Source organism: Giraffa tippelskirchi, chromosome 4 (assembly GCF_054371585.1).
Source record: "Giraffa tippelskirchi isolate mGirTip1 chromosome 4, T2T-mGirTip1v1.2.pri, whole genome shotgun sequence".
NCBI lineage: Eukaryota > Metazoa > Chordata > Mammalia > Artiodactyla > Giraffidae > Giraffa > Giraffa tippelskirchi.
Genome location: NC_137278.1, coordinates 51976202 through 51998716, shown reverse-complemented (window position 1 = coordinate 51998716; position 22515 = coordinate 51976202).

The window sequence follows — 22515 nt, the reverse complement described above, 5'->3', positions numbered from 1 at the left end:
TGAAGAAAATTAACAAAAGATTCTAGTCATGTTAGAGATTCAAGGATTCTTATAAAATTGAGATTGGAACCCAACACATGGATCTACAATAGCTCAGTCACGCTACATTAATAACTAGTGCCAAAAGGTAGTTAGAGAAAAGGAGATACCTGAGGGGAAGAGACAGGATTGAAACTACAGCAGAGAGTTCCTCAATTATCACTGTAGGGAAGATAGGCAGAATTTGCATTAGAGGACAAATTATGTGTTGCCCAAATTGACTACTTGGATAACACATAATAAATTTGGAGTATTTATTATCTCCATGTTCCTGAGTCTAAGTTGCAAAGCAGGATCAAAAGCCAGAGTTTTAAGTAGCTCGATTTTTCTGACTGAATAGTATGAGACAAGAGAATAAAAGCTGAGTTGGCCTTGGGAAGAAACTACGAGGCCTTTAGACTCAACTCATCCAAAGAGTTGTGAGGCTGATTTGCTGAAATCCTTGGAGGTTAATTATGAAAACCTTCATTATGAACCATACGAGAGGTTTGAAAGTTTGGTAGACTTTGCAAGTCAAGAAAGTGATGTCTACTATGTGGAATACATAATGCATTGGAGCACTCATAACTGGGTCATGAGCATAAAATTTATCTACTGCTATAGTAATCTAGTGGAACCAGTGAGGATGTTCAGAAGAGGATGGACATGAGGTTGAGGTAGATAGAACATAATGGTATTTTGCAGAATTTTAAAATTGTACTTAACCATCAGTTTGAATAAGATTTGCCATATTTCCTCTGCCTTAGTCAAATATCAAAAATGAGTCACACTCTTTATTACACCAGGTCTTGCTTTTTTAATGTAGTCTGACAGTTTCTATCCTTCCAATAGAGTGTTTAGATCATTAGTGTTTGCTGTAATTATCTTGTATTTGGGTTTAAATTGACCATATTGCCTTTTGTTTTATGCTTTTTTCATTTATTTGTTGTTCCCTTTTTATTCTTTTCCTGATTTCTTTCTGATTATTTTTAGCATTCCAGTTCATCTCCACTACTGACTTTCTAGTGGTTGCTTTAGAGTTAATTCTATCAATATTTAGCCCCTCACAGGCTATCTTGAGGAAATAATATACTGCTAAATTTTTAACATAACGGCTTTACAAAAGTGTATTATATTTTGTCCTTAGAATTATTGTAATTATATATTTAAGTTCTACATTTCTTATAAATCCATAATAAATAGTTATTCTTTTTGCAATTAAATAGTTAATTATATTCTATGAATGAGCAAAAATGTATTTTATATTTACTCCCCCCCCAAAAAAATTTATCTGTGTTAAAACTTTTCTTTCTCTAATCATTTCGGAGAATGCGTGCAGGTTGAGCAAGACATCTATCCACCTTATGGGGTCTTTCTGAATGACAAATGAAAGGTTAAAATAAGTGAAGTGTGATTTCATTCATTACCAAAATATTGACTCCATTTAGATTGTAAAATAATTCAGACATTCAGTGAAAGACACAGACTTGACATAAAGATTAAGTTTGTATGATCATTCTGTCCACATATGTCACACCCAAGTATTATCTATCCTTGAGTGAGAAACTAGAAACTGAACTGGTTAGAAAGATTTCAGATATTCTGCAATCAGGTGAGGAATTTCTATGTAATCTTAGAACCCACTCTCATCCAGGAGTCTTAAAACTCATTCGTACTCCATCAGCAGATCTAATTTTGTGATGTTATGTCTTAAGAATCAACATTGTAGTATGTTATCCAGACTGTGAAATGTGTGTTGACTCTTAAGGATGGAAGAAATGAATATAGGATACTCAATCTAAACCATAATTCTAAATTTTAGAAGAGAATTACTGATATCACTTTTGGTTTTAATCAAATCTAAAGAAAATAAGAGTTATGTTTTACATGTGTCTTTAACAGTTCAGCAAGACTAAAATTAATTTTTAACAAGCTGGGTAGATCAGTTGCAGTTTTCTATAGTGTGATTAAAACCTTTGTAGCTCTTTAACGGATGCAGTTGGCTCTGTCAATAAAATTGACAAGCTCTACAATGGCTTCCTACAAATGCCCAATTGTTGACAATGAAGACAATCAAAGCCAACGTCCTTCAAAGGGCTTAAATATTTTATGTCCTGCAGGAGATCTGGGTTGGCATTGGCAATATTAAGTGTCCCAATCTTATCTTATGAAAAACATATATGCTGAAGTTTCATTTCATCGTTTTCCTCCTTGAGACTGAAAATGAGGTGGAGATCATCAGGCCCTTAGCTGTAAGCATAATCATTCTTTAAAAAACAAAAAAACTCACAGGCAGACTTTCTAAAAGAAACTGGTGTTATCAATAAAGTTATTCTAGAGAATGTTGGCTTAAATACAAGAAACATAAAGGTATTGGATCCATGTGGGTGGAATATCTAGATGTATTGTGATATTTTTAATTAACTTGTTATCCTATATTTTTTATAATCTTAATGGGTGCAAATTATGTGATTTTGCCTTTTATAGTTTATGATATATATATGAATCCTAAGTTGACAAGGGGTGGACTTGTCTCAAGATTAATTTAATGTATCAACTTGGCTAGGGCATGGTCCCCAAATGTGTTGTCAGACATTCTGAATCTTTCTGTGACAGTGTTTTTGGACAAGATTGACTTTTGAATTGAGGGACTTTGAGCAAACTATTGTAGGTTGCTTCCATAATGTGTTGTTGTCCAGTTGCTCACTTGTGTCCAACTCTTTGTGACCCCATGGACTGCAGCATGCCAGGCTTTTCTGTCCTTCACCATCACATCCATAATGTGAGTGAGCTTCATCCAATCAAATGAAGGCTTGAGCAGAACAAAAGGCTGATTTCCTCCAAGCAAGAGAGGATTCTATCAGCAGTTTTGGGACTTTTGTTGAAGCATTGTCTCTTCCTGGGTCTCAGTATGCTGGTTATCCTACAGATTTAGAATTTACCAGTTTCTGTAATCACATGAATCTATGTATGCATACACACACACACAAACACACAGTTACACTTATACCTCCTTTTAGTTATGTTTCTCCAGAGAATCTTGACTAACACAGGTGGTTCTTAGTCAAGGAACAGGAATAACAAATAGAAACAGCAAATATTTGAAAGATTTGAAATCATGTAAAATTTGTATAAATGTAATTTTATTTATAGAACAATTTGAAATAGCAATAATTTTAAAATAATTTAAATAACCACTAGAAATGTGTCTTAATAAAAAATGATGTGTTCATATAAATTAAGAAACAATCAAGGAATAACATTAGAGGTACGTTACTATTCAACTCTGATAATGAATTTACAATTGTGTGATTTGGGATGATTTAATTTTTTGAATTCACTGTTACTGTATTACTGTATTTTTTATTTGCAGTGATAACATAATACTGGCTTTAATAACTTAATTAAATAAGGCCAAAAAGAGTCCTATAAAGTGACCCTTCCTACTTGTATGTCACTTTCAAATTTTCATAATTACTTGCAATCTTCATTTTCTCCTGTCTTGAGACTACTTATTTTAAGCTTTTTTTGTCACAGTTTTTCCCTTCCTATATTTCCAACACTAAAATAAAGCAGTCTTAAGGTGATGAAGTCAATTTTGTCTTGTCTGTAAAATTATGAAATATCAAAAAATTGTCACCAGCTTTAAGAAAGTAGACTTCAGAAAACTTTAATTAACAATCTGTTCTCATAAAAACCATTTTCTTTTTACCCAGGTGAAGTGAAGTCACTTACTCATGTCCGACTCTTTTTGTGACCCCATGGACTATAGCCTACCAGGCTCCTCCATCCATGGGATTTTCCAGTCAAGAGTACTGGAGGGGGTTATCATTTCCTTCTCCAGGGGATCTTCCCGACCCAGGGATCGAACCTGGGTCTCCTGCATTGTAAGAGAGCTATACAATTAATTGTCACACATAATGACTACATTTGACCTTGATATAAGGTGTTCTTTAGTAAAATATTTCAATGTAATTAAATGTAAAACAATAAAAAACCCTGCATGCAAATTTCCATTTTAAACACTTTAAAACTATTAATAGAATCAGAGTAAAAATGCATATACAAATCAGGGGAAAGAATGACAGGCTTATTTCTTATTTTGATACCTCTGTTATTTCTACTAATATCAATTTCTTCAATACTTCTTTCCCAATATATTTGAATAGAACTCCTGGGAAAAGTTTACCACGAGAAACTACATTTGTGTTTGAAGGTCAGGTGGTTTACCTAAACTTCTTGGGTAGATGTTCTGGCCCTGACATATTTTCCAAAGTATGTTTGTCAGCTCTCTTTACATTCAAGCCAAGCCTGACTCTTCAAACACCATCCTGTACTTCCCACCCTCCTTTGCAGTGTTCATTCCCTTCAAAGAAAGATATGCTTTGTATGTATCTCATTTAGATAATGCCAGAGAATCTCCATCCTCCAAAGTCCATAGTGTTAAAACTCTTTCTGTTTCCATTCCTTTTCAGTTTTCAGCTTTCCCTAACCATTTCTTTTATTTTTTGTTTGTTTGTTTCTAGCAAAGTTCTTTAAAAAAAAAAAATTCTCTCTCAAAAGAGTACCCTTAATTCTTCATTTACTGTGTAATTAGTTGATTATTTTCTCGTACTACTCTTTCATTTTTTTTTTTTCCAAGTAGTTAATAGTTAGGGCATATATATTGTCAAGTGGTCAAGCAACTCCTAAGCAGATGACTACTGACACATTAGTTTGGCTTGCAACATTTCCATAGATTCAAGCAGTAAGGAGACAGTGACCCCAAATGAATGCAGGCAGTTTATTACTTACACACAGAGAGACAAGAATAATCAGGGTGGTGTTACCATCTTGTGACAATAGTCATATAGGATGCCAATGAACCAAAGGAATGAGATGGAAGACTATAAGCTACATGGTGAGGGAGTGAAGGCAGACAGAGGAGCCAACCCTGAACTATGGACAGTTTTACAGTCTACAACTGCATCTGTGTGGAAGAGATGGACAGATCCAGGCCTTACTAGATCCTGGGAGATGAATGATAAAATGCTTCATGGCAGCTTCCCATTAGATATGCAGGCAAATGAAAAGGTTTTGAGAACCTCCTCATAAAATTGCTTATCTTGCCATTTTCTATAGAGGTTTACAGGTAGTTCACCAATATTTCAATCTGATTGTGGTTGAGTTTTACTTAAAGGCCTATTTAAACCCATGCAGGGTTACAAGGCCACCATGGATGAGCATTTACTCTACTAGAACATATCTGTTGATTTACTGTCCTGATTTTTTTGTTTGTTTTCTTTTTCACTATCTTCTTTAATAGTAATTAAGAGTGCACTATAATTTCTCTTTTTTTAATAAAAAGGAATACTACTCTGTGTTTTTGTTTTCCAAATTTTATTCTGTATTGGGGTATAGTCAATTAACAAAAACAATGTTGTGATAGTTTCAGGTGAACGGCAAAAGGACTCAGCCATATATATGCATGTATCCATTCTCTCTGAACTCCTCTCCCATCCAGACTGCCACATAACTTTGAGCAAAGTTCCATGCAGTGCACTATCCATTCTTAAAGTCTGTCATCTTGCATACTATGGGTTGGCCAAATTTTGTTTGGATTTTTCTGTAACATTTTGTCCATCCCAATAGTAAAGCTTGTTCTTCTTTATTTTATTTAAAATTATTAGAGAGAAAGTAACATGGCTTTTTGTGGGGGAGTGGCTTCTGCACAGAAAACCTTGTAAAGTGTTAGCCATTCAGAAGACTACTATAAATCCTAGTTGTTAATCTAGATAGTATGTTTGAGAGTAAGGAGGAAAAAAAGCAATGGACTTAGAGGATAACTAAATTTGAAACTGTTCATTTCTATGAATCTTACTTTCTTTATTTGTAACCTGCCTGATGGAAGAAGGGATAGTTTGTCCAAGTGGATAATTCCTGAGTATCCTTCTAACAGTATCCTTCTATGATATAATATCAAGGCAGCTGTAAAGTTAAACAAACAGTTTTTATTGAATTCCTCTTTTGAGCATGGCACTGTCGCTGGCACATTGAGCTCACAGGTCTGTGTGTGCTCACTTGTATCTGACTCTTTACCATTCCATGGACTGTAGCTTGCCAGGCTCCTCGGTCCATGGAATTTTATAGGCAAGAGTATTAGAATGGGTTGCTATTTCCTATTCCAGAGGATCTTCCCTACCTAGTGATCAAACCCACAACTCTTGCATCTTCTGCATTGACAGGCAGACTCTTCACCACTGCTCCACCTGGGAAGGCCTATCTTTCAGTCTGGGTTCAGGTTATCATCTAAAGATTTAATTTCTTATGAGATTAAATCATTTCAAGATTATAAACTGTAGATTCCAAATGTTATGTCTGAGAAAATTAATTTTGTGGTCATTTAGAATAGAAGATGCTGGCCTGAAAATTGTCAAGTGATTTATTTACTATAGGGTTTATAATCATTTTGCATCTTCTCAAATCTTAACCTAGGAATCATACAGGTCATCTGATCCTAGTCATTAAGCCAAAGAGCAAAAGACTATGGCGAGAGGAACAGAAATAACCTTTACTCTGAATTACAGCCATCTGAAGACTGGAATTCATTCTCTATTTATTTCTTCATCTTTCATTGTCAATTTGCAACCTGTTAAAATTTAGGCAAAATACTACTTTGTTGAATATCACAAGCTAATTTTTTTTGTTTGTTTTAAACATGTGTATCGTACTTTCAATGATAAAGGGTAAATGTTTGAAATACATAAATATCCTTGAAATCAATAAGCTGGCAATTCCTGAGCTGGAAAAGCAGAATGTTTCACAGGGGTGGTAGTGGTTGGCCAGACAAGCATGGGAGAAAACTCTAACAGTGGAGGGCTTTCTCTTCCTAAATCAGTTTACCAACCTCTGTACTTGGGATTATCCTGCCAAGAATACTGAAGTGGGTTGCCATTTCTTTATCCAGGGGATCTTCCCATACTAGGGATTGAGCTGATGTCTTCTGCATTGGCAGATGGACTCTTTACCACTCTGCCACCTGGGAAGACCATTTAGAAGAAGATAATATTATTGTCAATAATGTGTCTAAGAACATGGCTGTACAAATATTTCTTCAAGACTTTGCTTTCAATTTTGGTGGGTATATACCAAGAAGTGTAATTGCTGGAACATATGGTAACTTCATTTTTAATTTTTGTGGAATAATCATACTGTTTTCCATAAATCTGTACCATTTTACACTCTCAATAGTACACAAGAGCTCCAATTTCTATACATCCTGGCCAATACTTGCTATTTTCTTTATGCTTTTTTTTCCTGATAGTAGCCATGATAGTTGGTATGAGGTGGTACTTTGTTGTAGTTTTGATTTGAGTTTCCTTATTGATCAGTGATGTTGAACATCTTTTGTGTGCTTATTCCTTACTGGGGCATATCTTTTTTTGGAGAAGCATCTATTCAAACCTTTGGCTATTTTAGATTCAATTTGTTTGATGCTTATTGTCAAGTTTTAGGAGTCTCCTATATATTCTCAATATTAATCCCTCATCAGATATATGATTTGGAAGCCTTTTTCTCCCACAGCACAGGTTGCATTTTTACTCCATTGAGGGCTTTACTATTTTTTTTTTTAATGCTCCATAAGTAGGGCCTGTGAACTGAGGGGAGATGAGTTTTGAGTGGTTAGTCAGGATTATATCTCAGTTTGCACAGGAAAACAGACATGAACCACCAATATGATCAAAGAAAATCCTGTCCCTTTTTATATTTAGAGTTCTAAAACCCTGAGCATCTGTGGGATCCTTAGCTGGGATGAAGCTTAAGTGTTTTTTGATATACAACATTTTTAAATTTTCCAAGAATGCAAATCTATTAGATCTAGTTTATTGTGTCATTTGTTCCCTATTTTCTTTTATTTATTTATTTTTAATTTATCTTTCTTTGTTCTATCTGTTATTAACAGTCTGATATATAGGTCTCTGACTACTATTGTAGTTCTGTCTTTCTTCAATTCCATCAGTTTTTAGTCTATGTATTTTGGCTTTGTATTATTAGCTAGTAAATGTTTATAATTGATATATCATCTTGTGATACTGGACCTTTTATTAATATATAATGTTCTTTCTTTTCTCTTATAAATTTTTCCATTTAAAGTCTACTTTATCTGATACTTAGCTACTTGTGGTAACTATCTGCATGAATTTATTATTTTCTTTGTATCTAAAGCGAGGACTTTTTTTTTTTTCTGATTTTTTTTTACCCATTCTGCCAATCTCTATCTTTTCCCTGGAAAGTTTAATCCACTTACATTGAAAAATGACTAGCAATCTTAAGATTCTCTCATGATCCCTCTCTGCCATAGCTTGAGATTCTTAAATTTCAGCTGTGTGTTCCATTGTTCCTTGAGGGCTTTGGAACTCCCTTCTGTTTTGTATCACATCTGTTCTCTAAATATTTCTCATTGAGTTCTAAATTTTGCATTCATTTTGGTTTTTAGGGATAATGAGTCCTTTGTGGATAATTTTTGATTATCTGGTTAGATAGAAACCTGCCTGCTACTTAAAACAGTGCAATTTATTTTACACATCTTTATACATCTGTTTCCTTCATTGTTTGTTGCAATTTCAAATGAAGATTTTAGGGTAAAAGACGGTAATATGCCAAAAATGTCCAGCTCTCAAGATGACTTTGTGGCTGATGACTTCAAAGGTTTCCTCAGAACAGTATATTCTATTTGTATCACTTAAGATAATTAAGCAGCTTCCAGGTAGTACTAGTGGTAAAGAATCTGCTTGCTGAAACAGGAGATGTAGAACACGCCAGTTGGATTTCTGGATTGGAAAGATCCCTTGGAGGAGGGCATTGCAACCCATTCCAATATTCTTGCCTGGAGAATCGCATGAACAGAGGAGCCTGGCAGGTTACAGTCCATGGGGTAACAAACAGTTGGACATGACTGAAGTGACTGAGCATGCAAGCAAGATAATTAAGGTTTTACACATGCAATTTTTTTCTATCCATGAGAACATAATCCAGGGAGATTTCCTCAAATTTTTGTCTCTGTGAATTTCAGTTTGTTGGATTCACATAGGAGATGGCTAATTATTAAGTCCAGTAGTCATGTAAAGCTATGGTTTTTCCAATAGTCATGTATAGATGTGAGAATTGAACTACAAAGAAAGCTGAGTGCTGAATAATTGATGCTTTTGAGCTATGGTGTTGGAGAAGACTCTTGAGAGTCCTTTGGACTTCAAGGAGATCCAATCAGTCTACCCTAAAGGAAATCAGTCCTGAATTTTCATTGGAAGGACTGGTGCTGAAACTCCAATACTTGGCCACCTGATGCAAAGAGATGACTCACTGGCAAATACTCTGATGTTGGGAAAGATTGAGGGCAAGAGTAGAAGGGGATGACAGAGGATGAGATGGTTCAATGGCATCACTGACTCAATGGACATGAGTTTGAGTAAACTCAGGAAGACAATGAAGGACAGGGAAGCCTGGTGTGCTGCAGTTCATGAGGTCACAAGATTTGGGCATGACTTAGTGACTGAACAGCAACAACAATTATTAAGCTATTGATCTAACACACTAGGTGGTCAGGATCACAAATGATGAACCATTGTTAGATATTCATGTTTTCTTCTCAGTCTACATCCATGATCTTTCAGCACAGACTAGTTTCTTACATGTAATCACTATAATCTAATACACGTGCTTTTTTAAAGCATAATATCAAAAAAATGGATGAAAAAGAGAAATTAGATTGTATCTGAAGAAATCCTAATAGACTCTTAATTGCTTCCTAAAAATTTTTGTTTAGATAATAACAACACTCTGCTAAATGGTGCACAAGAAATTTTTAAGACTTGCTATTTTCAAAGAGTTTTCTGTGAAGATGGTGGACATTTTAACTTAGAAATCAATTTAGTGGACATCAAAGAAAAATTAGGTCTATTTGAGACTTCAGAGTAGTCCAGTTATAACATTTCTACAATACTCTAATGGAGATTGCAAATCACATCTGATTATGAATTATAGTTGCTAAGTTGTGTCCAACTCTTTGTGACCCCATGGACTGTAGCCCATCAGGCTCCTCTTCTATCTATTCATGGAATTCTCCAGGCAAGAATACTGGAGTGAGCTGCCATTCCCTTCTCCAGGGGATCTTCCTGATCTAGGAATCAAATCCAGGTCTCTTGCATTTCAGACAGATTCTTTACCATTTGAGCCACCAGGGAAGCCCCATCTGATGATAGCTCTCACGTTTTTTTTGGGGGGAGGGGTCACCTTGAACCAGAAAAGCTGAGTTTAATGCACAAACTGAAATTTGACTGTCTCCTTGACAGATATATTAGTTTACTAGGACTGTCAAAGCAAAATACAACAAACTGAGTGATTTAAGACAGAAATTTATTCTCTCACAGTTCTGGAAGCAAGAAGTCCTAAATCGAGATGTTGACAGAGCCTTGTTCTCTCTGAAAGTTCTGGGAGAGGACTGTCCTTTGCTTTTTCCTAGAATTTGGTAGCTCCTATCAATTGTTGGCATTCCTTGGCTTATAGATGCATCACTCCAATATTTTATCCCAGTTTTACATGTTCTTCTTCTCCTGGAGTGCATGTCTTTCTATACCCTTTCTTATTCTTATGTTAAATATGGCATAACTATATCTGTAAAGAATCTATTCCCAAGTCCAATTACAGTCACAGGTACAGAAAGTTAGGAATTGAATATATTTTGGGGGGATATTCAATCAGAGCATGATCCAGTCCATTGCAACAGATAGTCAATTCACTGTTGAGCATTTTGAATAGGATTTAGAACAAATCAGAATAAGATTTTCCAAACGAATGAATTTACAGTAATATGGGCTTCTCTCAAGGCTCAGTTGCTAAAGAATCTGCCTGCAATGCAGGAGACATGGGTTTGATTCCTGGGTTGGGAAGATCCGCTGGAGAAGGAAATGGCAACCCACTCCAGTATTCTTGCCTGGAGAATCCCATGGACAGAGGAGACTGGCAAGCTACAGTCCATGGAGTAGAAAGAATTGGAAACGACTTAGCGACTAAACCATCACCAACAAAACAGTTAGATGCTTTGATTTATTAAAGCATCAGAGAAACAATCTCTTGGTAAAGGGACCACAGATACTGGGAAGAGAAAGAACTGTAGGGACAGAAAAAGAGAAATATATGGTTAGCCAAGTGGGGAGACAAGTCATTCCCATGGAAAGTGAAATTCAAGGAAGACTTGGAGACTAAGATTTGAAAGTGCCCCCAAGACCAAACACACAGATCTTTCAAGAGAGAGTAAAATCTTACCAAGTTTGATGTCCAAATATGTAATAGGAATTATTTAACAAATAAGGGACTCTATTTCATAAATAGAAACTACAAAAATAGAAATTTTTGAGGTAGCACATACAATGATTGAATAAAATATTCACTAAGTGAATATTTATTATAGCATATCTGACAAATGACTCTTAAGAGAAAAAGTGAAAGTTGCTCAGTCGTGTCCAACTCTTTGCGAGATGAATTCTCCAGGCCAAATACTGGAGGGGGTAGCCTTTCCCTTCTTCAGGGGATATTCCCAACCCAGGGATCAAACCCAGGTCTCCCACATTGCAGGCAGATTCTTTACCAGCTGAGCTACAAGGGAAGCCCATAGCTTAAGAGAGACTCTTAACAGAGATCAATAAAAAACTAATTAATTGAAATAATTGAGAGGAAAAACAGAAAGACAAGTAGACAGAGTCTCAGAAACCTGTGAAACTATGTCGAGTATACACATAAATGTATAATTGTAGAAGAAACAAAATTGACAAAGCTTTAGCCAGACTTGCCAAGAAAAAGAAAAAAAAGATAAATTACTGAAATACAATTACAAATGAAAGTAAAGCATTAGGACTGACACCATAGAAATACATAGAAATAGGGTCATAACACCCTATTATAAATAATTAAACAAAAAGAAGTTGTGCAACCTAGAAGAAATGGATAAATTCTTAGGAACATACAACCTTACAAGTACAAGACATGAGAAAGAAACTCTGAACAGACAAATAAAAAGTAAGAAGATTGAATCATTAATGAAATCCCACCCAACAAAAAGAAATCCTGGACATGATGGCTTTACTGCTGGATTCTACCAACAAAGGAAGCCATCAACAAAATTAAATGGGAATCTATGAAACAGGAGAAAATATTTGCACACCATATATTTGGTAATGGGTATGTATTATTGATATGTCATATATAACCATATATTTGGCTAATATTCAAAACACATAAAGAATTCATACAACTCAATAGCAAACAACAACAACAACCTGATGTTAAATGAGGAAAGGATTTGAGTAGATACTTTTCTAAACACACACATATAACCAATAAGTTCCTGCAAAGATGCTCAACATAACTAATCAAGGAAATATAAATCAAAGCCACAACATCATCTCACACCTCTTAGAATTGCCATTATCTAAAAGACAAGACTGAGGGTAATAAAAAGAAAAGACAAATGCTTGCAAGAATGTGGAGCAAAGGGGACCCTGGTGCACTGTTGATGGAAATGTAAATTGGTAGAGCTATGGTAAAACATTATGGCAGTCCTTTGAAATGTTAAAAATAGAACTATAATATTATCCAGCAATCCCATCTCAGGATATATATCCAAAGAAGATGAAATCACTCTTTCAAAGAAATAGCTTACTCCAGCATTATTCACAATAACCAAGACATAGAAACCATCTAAGTGTCTGTCTATGAATGAATAGATAAAGAAAATGTTCTACATGTATGATGGGATATTATTTAGCCATAAAAAGATAGAATTCCTGCCATTTATAACAGCATAAGTGAACCTTTGAGGTACGATGATACTTGAAATAAGTGAGACAGAGGAAAATAAATATTGCATGACCTCTCTTATATGTGGAATCTAAAATCATTGAACTCATAGAACTCATAGAGAGAGAGTGGAATTGGGGTCACTAGGAGCTGAAGGATGGGAGAAATGATGGGCTGTTGGTCAAAGGGTTCAAACTTCCAGTTACAAAAAGAATAAGTTCTAGGACTCTAACATACAATATGCTGAGTATAATTTACAGTGCTGTATTTCATAATTTAAAACTTCTGTGATAGAATTTTAATGTCCTCACCATAACAAGATCAAAATGGTGATTATATGAGATAAAGGATGTTTTAAGTAACCTTATTGTGGTAAACAGTTTGCAATATTTATGTGAATCAAATCATTACATTAAACATCTTAAATGCACAAAATGTTACGTGTCAGTTGTAGCTCAATAAAGCTAAAAAAAAGATCACTGAGTGACTTCTAATATCTATTATTATGTTTTTAAGGTACAATAGTCTATATTTACTACTGCAAGCAAATTGTGTGGGATGTGTTCTCTCAGTAAACTCATGGCTGCATTCATTGTAGTCCCTGTTATTTCTAAGATCTATCTTGGTTTATCAGTTTTCTGTCTCAGAGAAAGAGATTGTTAGATCATTGGAAAAGTGAACTCTAAAAAGAAGAAAATCGTGTCTCAATTTGCATTCAAAATCTTTAGCAACTTAAGTAGAATTTTTCAAGTTTTCTGCTACCCTAAAGGCTTCCCAAGTGACCCAATGGGTAAAGAATCTGCTTACAATTCAGGAGACACAGAAGACATGGGTTCAATCCCTGGGTCTGGAAGATCCCCTGGAGGAGGGCATGACAACCCACTCTTGCCTGGGGAATCCCATGAACAGAGGAGACTGGAAGACTACAGTCCAGGGGTCACAAAAAGTCGGACATGACTGAAGCCACTGAGCAGGCCAGATCCACAAACACAGCATACCCCAAACCCTTTCACTCTCTATTATGAGACACTCAAGTTGGGTGACACCCTACTTGTTTTACTGTCTAATTGAGCAAGGACACTGGACCATGCAACTAAAGCCTTAGAACTTCTTGCCTGAGTTTCGTGACAATATAAAGTACTCTTAATTAAAATCAAAGTCTTGTTTAGATACCATGTTGGACCCTCAATCAGGAATTTTTGCTGCCTTAGAAGAAAAATGCAGCCACAAAGCTCTCTGGTAACCTATGTATTATAAAAATGAATATAGAAATAAAGAGGAAATGGTTGAGGCAGTCTGAGTGCATATTGGAAAATAATTTCCAGACATAGAGTATTTCAGAAGAGAGGGAGTTTTTTAACAGCAGAGATAAATTGGGCACTGTGAGTGTAGCGGGCAGACAACTCCTGACAGACCAGGGAGAGTCGACAGTTTTTGTGTTAATAGCCAATTTTTATAGCCTCACCACAAAGAATATTGTGGAAGTTTGCCATTAGGTGATTGGTTGGGACACTATAGGTGGAGTGGGCATTTTGCCTACTTGGGAGTCAGGAAGCTTGTTAGTGATGATCAGAAACTTTTGGCAAGGTTACAAAGGGACTCAGTCAGCTTCAGAACCTTTGTTCTGGGCTCTGCTTCTGTGGCCATGGTGCAAAGCCTTGTACCTGTAGCCTGGGGCAAGATTCAACAGAAACAGCTAGTGAAATTAGGATGACTCTGACTAAAACCCTCATGTCTGGTTCTATACATGCTTCAGACTGAAGAAGTTAACAGTTCTGTTGGTCTAATTTGAGGACTCCAGGATTTTAAGTTCCAAACTGTAAGCTTATACAGTTTGATTATAATTTCTTTCTTAGCTTTTCTCTGGGGTGCACAGTTCATACATGTAATATGCAGAGTCTTAAATGCTGCTGTGAAATTGGTGTTTTGTCATATGACTTAACAAATCCTCTTCCACATGAGAGCAAAAAACAAAAACAAAACAAAAACAAACTTAAAACATTGACACGATGTTCTAATAGTCTGGACCTGAGAACTGAAACTAATATATTTTCCACTCTCTGTGCTAAATAATACTGAAATGCTGTCTCCATGGTGAATACTCTGTGCTAAATAATACTGAAATGCTGTCTCCATGGTGAATAATTCTGAGAGTAGGTATAATAATCAGGCAAGAGTATAGAACATGTTTTTTCTGCTTTAGCACTATTGACCTTTGAGCTTGCTCAAACTCATGTCTGTCAAGTCGGTGATGCCATCCAAACATCTCATCCTCTGTTTTCCCCTTCTCCTCCTGCCTTCAGTTTTTCGCAGCATCAGGGTCTTTTCTGATGAGTTAGCTCTTCACATCAGATAGCCAAAGTATTGGAACTTCAGCTTCAGCATCTGTCCTGCCAATAAATATTCAGGGATGAATTTCTTTAGGATTGATAGGTTTGATTTTCCTGCAGCAGTACATAGGACTCTCAAGAGTTTTTTCTAGCACCACAATTTGAAAGTATCAATTCTTTGGCACTCAGACTTCTTTATGGTCCAACTCTCTAATCTGTACATAACTACTGGAAAAAACATAGCCTTGACTATACAAACCTTTGTTGGCAAAGTGATGTCTCTGTTTTTTAGTATGTAGCTTAGGTTTGTCATAGTTTTCCTTCCAAGGAGCAATCATCTTCTAGTTTCATGGCTGCAGTCACTGTCTGCAGTGATTTTGGAACCCAAGAAGATAAAATATGTCACTGCTTCCACTTTTTCCCCTTTTATTTGCCATGAAGTAATGGGACCCGTTGCCATGTTCTTAATTTTTTTAGTGTTGAGTTTTAGGCCAGCTTTTTAACTCTCCCTTTTCACCCTCATCAAGAGGCTCTTTAGTTCCTCTTCACTTGTTGCCATTACAGTGGTATCATCTGCATATCTAAAGTTGTTGATATTTATCTCAGCAATCTTGATTTCAGCTTCCAATTCATTCAGCCTGGCATTTTGCCTGATGTACTCTGCATATAAATTAAATGAGCTGGATAACAATATATTGTCATAAACTCCACCAAATCCAACTAGTTTCCTGGCTCTCAGGAGCTTCTTATTTTTCTAAAATATTTATTTATGTGTTTATGTTTATTTATTTTTGTCTGTATCATGTCTTATTTGGGGCACAGGATCTTTGTTGTGCCATGTGGACTGTTTGTTGTGGTGCATGGGATTCTCTCTAGTTGTGGTGCTTTGGTTCCAAAGCAAGTGGGCTCAGTAACTGCGGTGCCAGGGTGTACATGTTCTTTGGCATGTGTGATCTTAGTTCCCTGACCAAGGATCGAACTTACTTCCCCTGCACTGGAAGGCGGATTCTTAACCATTGGACCACCAGAGAAATCCCAGTATCTACCTTAAAATCACCCCAACTACACCCTAATTTCCTATAAATGTCCTCTCCTGGATTTGGCTCTCCATACTGCTGTAATTCAAACAAACTTAGGTTTGATTTTCCAATACTTTTAGGAAGTATCTAGCTGAAAACTCTCAATAGACCGGATGCTAAAATCTGAGTGAGTTAGAACAAAAAGTCAAGTGGAGGCTCACATAGCATTTGTCTCAAAACTTAAAAGTTGCAAATCAAGCCACATTCATTGTTTGCCCACATTCTCATAGAGCATTGCGCAAGCTGTGTCCTGGCATTGCTGACCTGACCCAGAGGCTTAAACACTCTGGCTGTCCCTTAGAATAGCACACAGCCAGTCTAGCTGGATATTAGCAGAGACCGTCTAGGGGAGGGAAGAATCTAGGCTTTTCCTATGACTCTTAGGTCATGACTGGGTCTTTCTAAACCTATCATGGAGATTAACCTACCTAGCTATCAAGTTATCCAGAGAAGCCAATTCCCTTTTCCAGTTTTACCTTAATTTTAACACTCAGGATTCCTAAGCAGTTTTAAGCATTTAACAAATCTTTATTACCCAAATTAGACAACAAAAGAATACTATTAATTATCTGAGGAAGCTAGTCGGTCTACACTTCTACTTTGGGTGATTTGGAACACGTAACTTTTAACAAAAATAACTCTTTCTCTAATTTCCTAGAGGGAAATAATGCCTTATGTTTAGCTCCTTGTGATAAATAAAGATCCCTAATTCCTTTCTCTCCAAAGTTTGCTCCATATACTAGCTATACATATTTCCTTTGGGAGCTTGATAAAAATATGGAATTTCAGATCATATCTATTAAATCAGAATTTCTATTTTAACAAGATCCCTAGGTCATTTGTATTCACATTCAAATTTGAGAAAATTCTCTAGGAAGCCTACCTATGAGAAGGGTACTCTTAGGTGTATCTTGCCCCCAGCCCCCCATTTCTGTAACTGATCAGATTGAAAAATTCACAAATTACTTTAATACCAACAGAATATGTATAAAGTAGGGAAACCCAAGATATAAATCCTGATTGTCATGCACTCATTAAATGTTAAAAGAAAAAAAACAAACAAACTTTCCTTTGTTTGGTAACCTTCTGTGTTTTTTTCATTCTCAGGCAAATTATCATGTTGAAATTTTTCAGGGAAGAACAGTATGACATGTTTTTGTAATGTAGGAAAAGGGCTATGGTCAAAATTTATTTTTAGACAGTTTTATCCTGGAAAAAGAGTGTGTCCTGAAACATAATCTTATCTGAAATGGTAAGAAACAGGCCATATCCATCAACCATACATGAAATGTAAATAGGTTAAGTATTCCAGTAATCCCATAGACTTTGATTAATCTGATTGTATCAGTCAGCTCAAGCTACCCTAACAAAATACTGCAGACTGGATAGTTTAAAAAATAGATACCACTTTTCTTACAGTCCTGGAGGCTAGAAGTTCACAATCAGAGTGAGAGCATAGTTAGATTCTGGTGAGCTTGTTTTCTGGCTTTCAGACAGTTGTTTTCTGTGTCCTCATGTTGTCTTTCCTAGTCACATGCACGTGTGTGTATGCACATGACACTTCAGTTGTGTCCGACTCTTTGTGACCCCACAAACCGCAGCCCTCTGTTGCCTATGGACAGAGGCAAGGATATTGGAGTAGGTTTCCACGCCCTCCTCCAGGGGCTTTTTCCCGACCAAGGGATCAAACATGCATCTCTTGCAATGCAGTGAAGGCAGTTTCTTTACCCCCTGAGCCACCTGGGAAGCCCAGTTGCATGCACATTAGGAAGAAAAAAAAAAAAAAGAATCTCTTTCTTTTCTTATACGGCTGCCAATTCTCTAGCATCAGGACCCCACTCAAAATTACCTCATTTAACCTTAATTACCTCCTAAAAGTTGTTTTTTTATCGTGAATAGACTCACATGGAGGGTGCATGCTGAGTTGCTTCAGCCCTGTTCAACTCTTTGCAATCCTATGGACTATAACCCAGCAGATTCTTCTGTCCATGGGATTCTTCAGGCAAGAATACTAGAGTGCGTTGCCATTACCTTTCCCAGGAGATCTGCCTGACCCAGGGATCAAACCCACATCTCTTATGTCTCCTGCATTGGCAGGCATGTTCTTTACCACTAGCACCACCTGAGAAGCTCACATGGAGGATAGGGGCTACAAAATCACATGGAAATTTTTTTCCCCCCTTGGGGGGTGGGAGGGGCAGGAGTGGCAAAATTCCATCAATGGGACCAACAAAGTTACTCATAAAAATCAAAATTTTCATTTAGCCATAAAACCATGTTAGATAATCAAATTAAATTGCTTACTTTCCCTCAAAAATAATTTGATAAAATATAGCTTCATATTTCTTTCTGCATTTGACGAGTTTAACAATTTGGCTTTAAACAAGGTGAGGAGTTATGGCTTTTTCTTTGCTAATTGATTTGGTCAAGCTTAGTTTTTCTAGCTCAATTATTATTATTATTTTTAGCAAAACTGTCCATTGTGGTATGTACTTTGAATATTTTAGAACTGAAAGTATATAGTATATAGAAAGTATATAGAGATAGTTTACCTGGTGGCTCAGTGGTAAAGAACAGACCTGTCAATGTAGGAGATGTGGGTAGGAGATGTCCCATGGACAGAGGAGCCTGATGGGCTATAGTTCATGGGGCTCAAAAGAGTCAGACAGGACTTAGTAACTAAACAAAGACAAGAACATGAGAATAAATAAAATACAATAAAGAGATTAAAAAAAAAAAAAGCCACAGCATGATGCTAAAGGAAAAAGAACTCCCTGTTGTTTTCCCCTTTATTCCTTAAAACTTGTCTTAGATGAAAACAATTCACCAAGTAAAAATGCACCCAGCTGTTTGTCTATAATTACAATTTTGTTGTCATAAGGAATTACATCTGCAATAGTTCATTACAAGGTATTATAATTTTGATTTTACAAGCAAAATGTCTCATTTCCTTATGGGGAAGTAGAAGTTTTCTCACATGTATTTACTGAAATCCTTAGAGGGTTTCTTGACTGTCTTTAGCAACAGCATCATGACTTGGGAAATAAAGCTCAAATAAGCTTGTTAAATACTATTTTGTCTTTTGTTCTTTCTCTATTTTCTTGATAAAGTTATCCAATGAGAATTCTTAAGACTTAAATGCAATATATAGCAATTACCAAATCCACCCCCTACCTCTAGTTTTTTCACGTGGGCAGTTGCCAAAGTGGCAAAGGAACATGACATGACTATGAACAAATGCAATTTAGCAAGTCACAGGAAGGGAAATCCCTGTTTTCTTAAAATAGCAAAGGCCACAGAAGAAGACTAAAGTGGGAATAAGAGACAGATGGCATAATATCCACAAGAGCCAGAGATGATAAACACCAAGACTGGAGTACCACTTCTTTCCTAGATTTCCGAGGGTTTTATCTGTGATAAAACATGACTATCAACTTCTATAGTTTTAGGTACCTTGGTAAGCATGAATTATATTCTTTGTCTATCCACTGTGATAGTAGGTAACAAACCCAGGCAAAAGAATTTCCATATTTTTCCTATAAAGTCAACTAAATGACATGCAGGGAACTTAGAATTTTGTAGCATTTGAAAAATATGAGTATTATGATTGACAGATAAGTGGATTCATAGTCAGATATCATTGATTCTAAAGTAGGATCTCAAGAAAATCCTGAGGAGTGGTGGGGGGAAATAACTATCTACTGCTGGCAGGAAGTTCAGTCTGAAAATGAGACTGGCCCTACTTTTTGGTAATCAGCAGAGGCTTAGGTTCTCAAGGTGTCCATGACACAGGGGAAGAAAAACAGAAATAGGAAGTGCAAGACAACTCAAAGATGAGTTAGTGATTTCCAGATCCTGGAAAAGGATGGCTTAATGTTTTAGTTTTATCACAATTTTATCGGAGACTCACAAAGAGCTTAGGTCCAAAGATTGTAGCTCTTTGTTACACAAAAATCGCTTAGAAACTTTAAGTCTTGACAGGCAGTGTGTGCTTGCTCAGTCACTCAGTCCTGTCAGACTCTTTGCCATCCTTTGGACTGCAGAGGAGCCAGGCTCCTCTGTCCATGGGATTCTCCAGGCAATAACAGTCGAGTGGGTTGCCATTCCCTTCTCCAGGGTATCTTCCCAACCCAACGATTGAACCTACATCTCTTATGTCTCCTGGTCTCTGTATTGGCAAGCAGGTTCTTTACCACTAATGCCACCTGGGAAGCCCTTTATAGGAAGTAGGAGATAACATTATTCGAGACCAGCATTTAAGCCTATTTGTCTCAAATCATTCTCCTACTCACAAGACCTATTCTGCCAGAAAAAAAAAAAAAAAAAAGAAAGAAAAGAAATATTTTTTAAGTAATCTAAAATTGGCTTTGCAATGTTTGCTCTAAAGCACAGAGTTATATGAACCATCCTCAAAATGACTTCTCTTCCAAAATTCTCTAGCTGTGTCCTTCACCAGTGGGAGATCAATTTACTTTGCACTTTCTTTCTTCATTACCCAGTATCATTGGCTCTTTTTTCCTTCCAGTTTCCTAATGCCTTCAGATTCCCAATTTTGTCTTTCTTTCTCCTTTTTCATATGATGTAGTTCTGCCTCAGCCACACAATAAGTATGACCTACTTCTAAGAATCCACTTGCAATGCAGAAGGTCTGGGTTCGATCCCTGGGTTGGGAAGATCCCCTGGAAGAGGTCATGGCAACCTACTCCAGTATTCTTGCCTGGAGAATCCATGGACAGAGGAGCCTGTAGAGCTGTAGTCCGTGACATCATAAAGAATCGGACATGACTGAGCATCTAAGCACAGCACTTCTATTGATCTGTTGTTATAAAACAAATCACTCTAAAATTTCTGGTGAAAAAAAAATGCCATAATTTATATTCATGAATTCAGAAAGGACTATGCACCTCAATGTTCAAGACCTTATCTGGCTACAATGCCTCTAAAATGGCTAATAATTTGAATCAGTTGGAGGCTTCTCCACTCATATGCTTGATACCTGAGTTGGAATGACACATAGTTTGAGTTCATGACATTGTCTGCTTGAGCAAATGCACTTGGATTCTCAATAGCTTGTGCTTATCACTGCATATGATCCAGCAATCTCACTACTGGGCATATACTCTGAGAAAACTGTAATTTAACAAAATACATGTACCCCAATATGCACCGTAGCACTATTTACAATAGTCAGGACATGGAAGTAAATGTCCATTGACAAATGAATGGCTAAAGAACATGTACTACAAATATACAATGGAATGTTACTCAGCCATAAAAAGGAACAAAAGTGGGTCATTTCTGTGATTTGGATGAACCTACTGGAGAAGAGAATAGCAACTCACTCCAGTATTCTTTCCCGGCAAATCCTATGGACAGAGTAGCCTGGTGGGCTACGGCCCAGATGGTTGTAAAGAGTCAGTCATGAATGAGCGACTGGTCATCCACATACAGAGGAGCCTAGAGTCTGGCATACAGAGTAAAGTAATTCAGAAAGAGGAAATCAAATATCATATATTAACATAGATATATATGGAATCTAGAAAAAATGATACTGATGAACTTATTTTCAGAGCAGGAATAGAGACACAGACAGAGAGAACGGACTTGTGAACACATGGAGTTGGAGAAGGGAAATGTGGGAAGAATCCAGAGAGTAGCATTGACATATATACACTGCCATATGTAAAATAGCTAACTAGTGGGAAGCTACTATATAGCACAGGAAACTCAGCTCAGTGCTCTGTGATGACCTAGAAGGGTGAGATTAGGGGGTGGTTGAAAGGGAGGCTCCAGATGGAGGGGGTATATGTATACATATAGCTGATTCACCTTGCTGTACAGCAGAAACTGATACAACATTGTAAAGCAATCAAACTCCAATTAAAAAAAATAAAATAAGGAGGCTGAGTTTCAAGAGAGACTATCTCAAGGAAGTGAATATTCCAGGGGAACAAAGCAGAGAAGTCTTCTGATTTAATCTCAGAAGTTGTATAGCCTCTCTTCTGACACATTCTATTTGTTGAAGCAGTTATAAGCTTTCCCAGACTCAAGATGGAAAGGACCTAAACTCCAGGTTTCAACAGAAAGAGTGTCAAAAAGCATAGTAAATCCATACCACATGACTCTAAAGATGTGTCTAACTATGCAAATTATTACACTAATGCCTGTTATACAAAGTGAAGTAAGTCAGAAATAATAAAAAACAAAAACAAGTATTGTGTATTAATGCATATATATGGAATCTAGAAATATGGTAC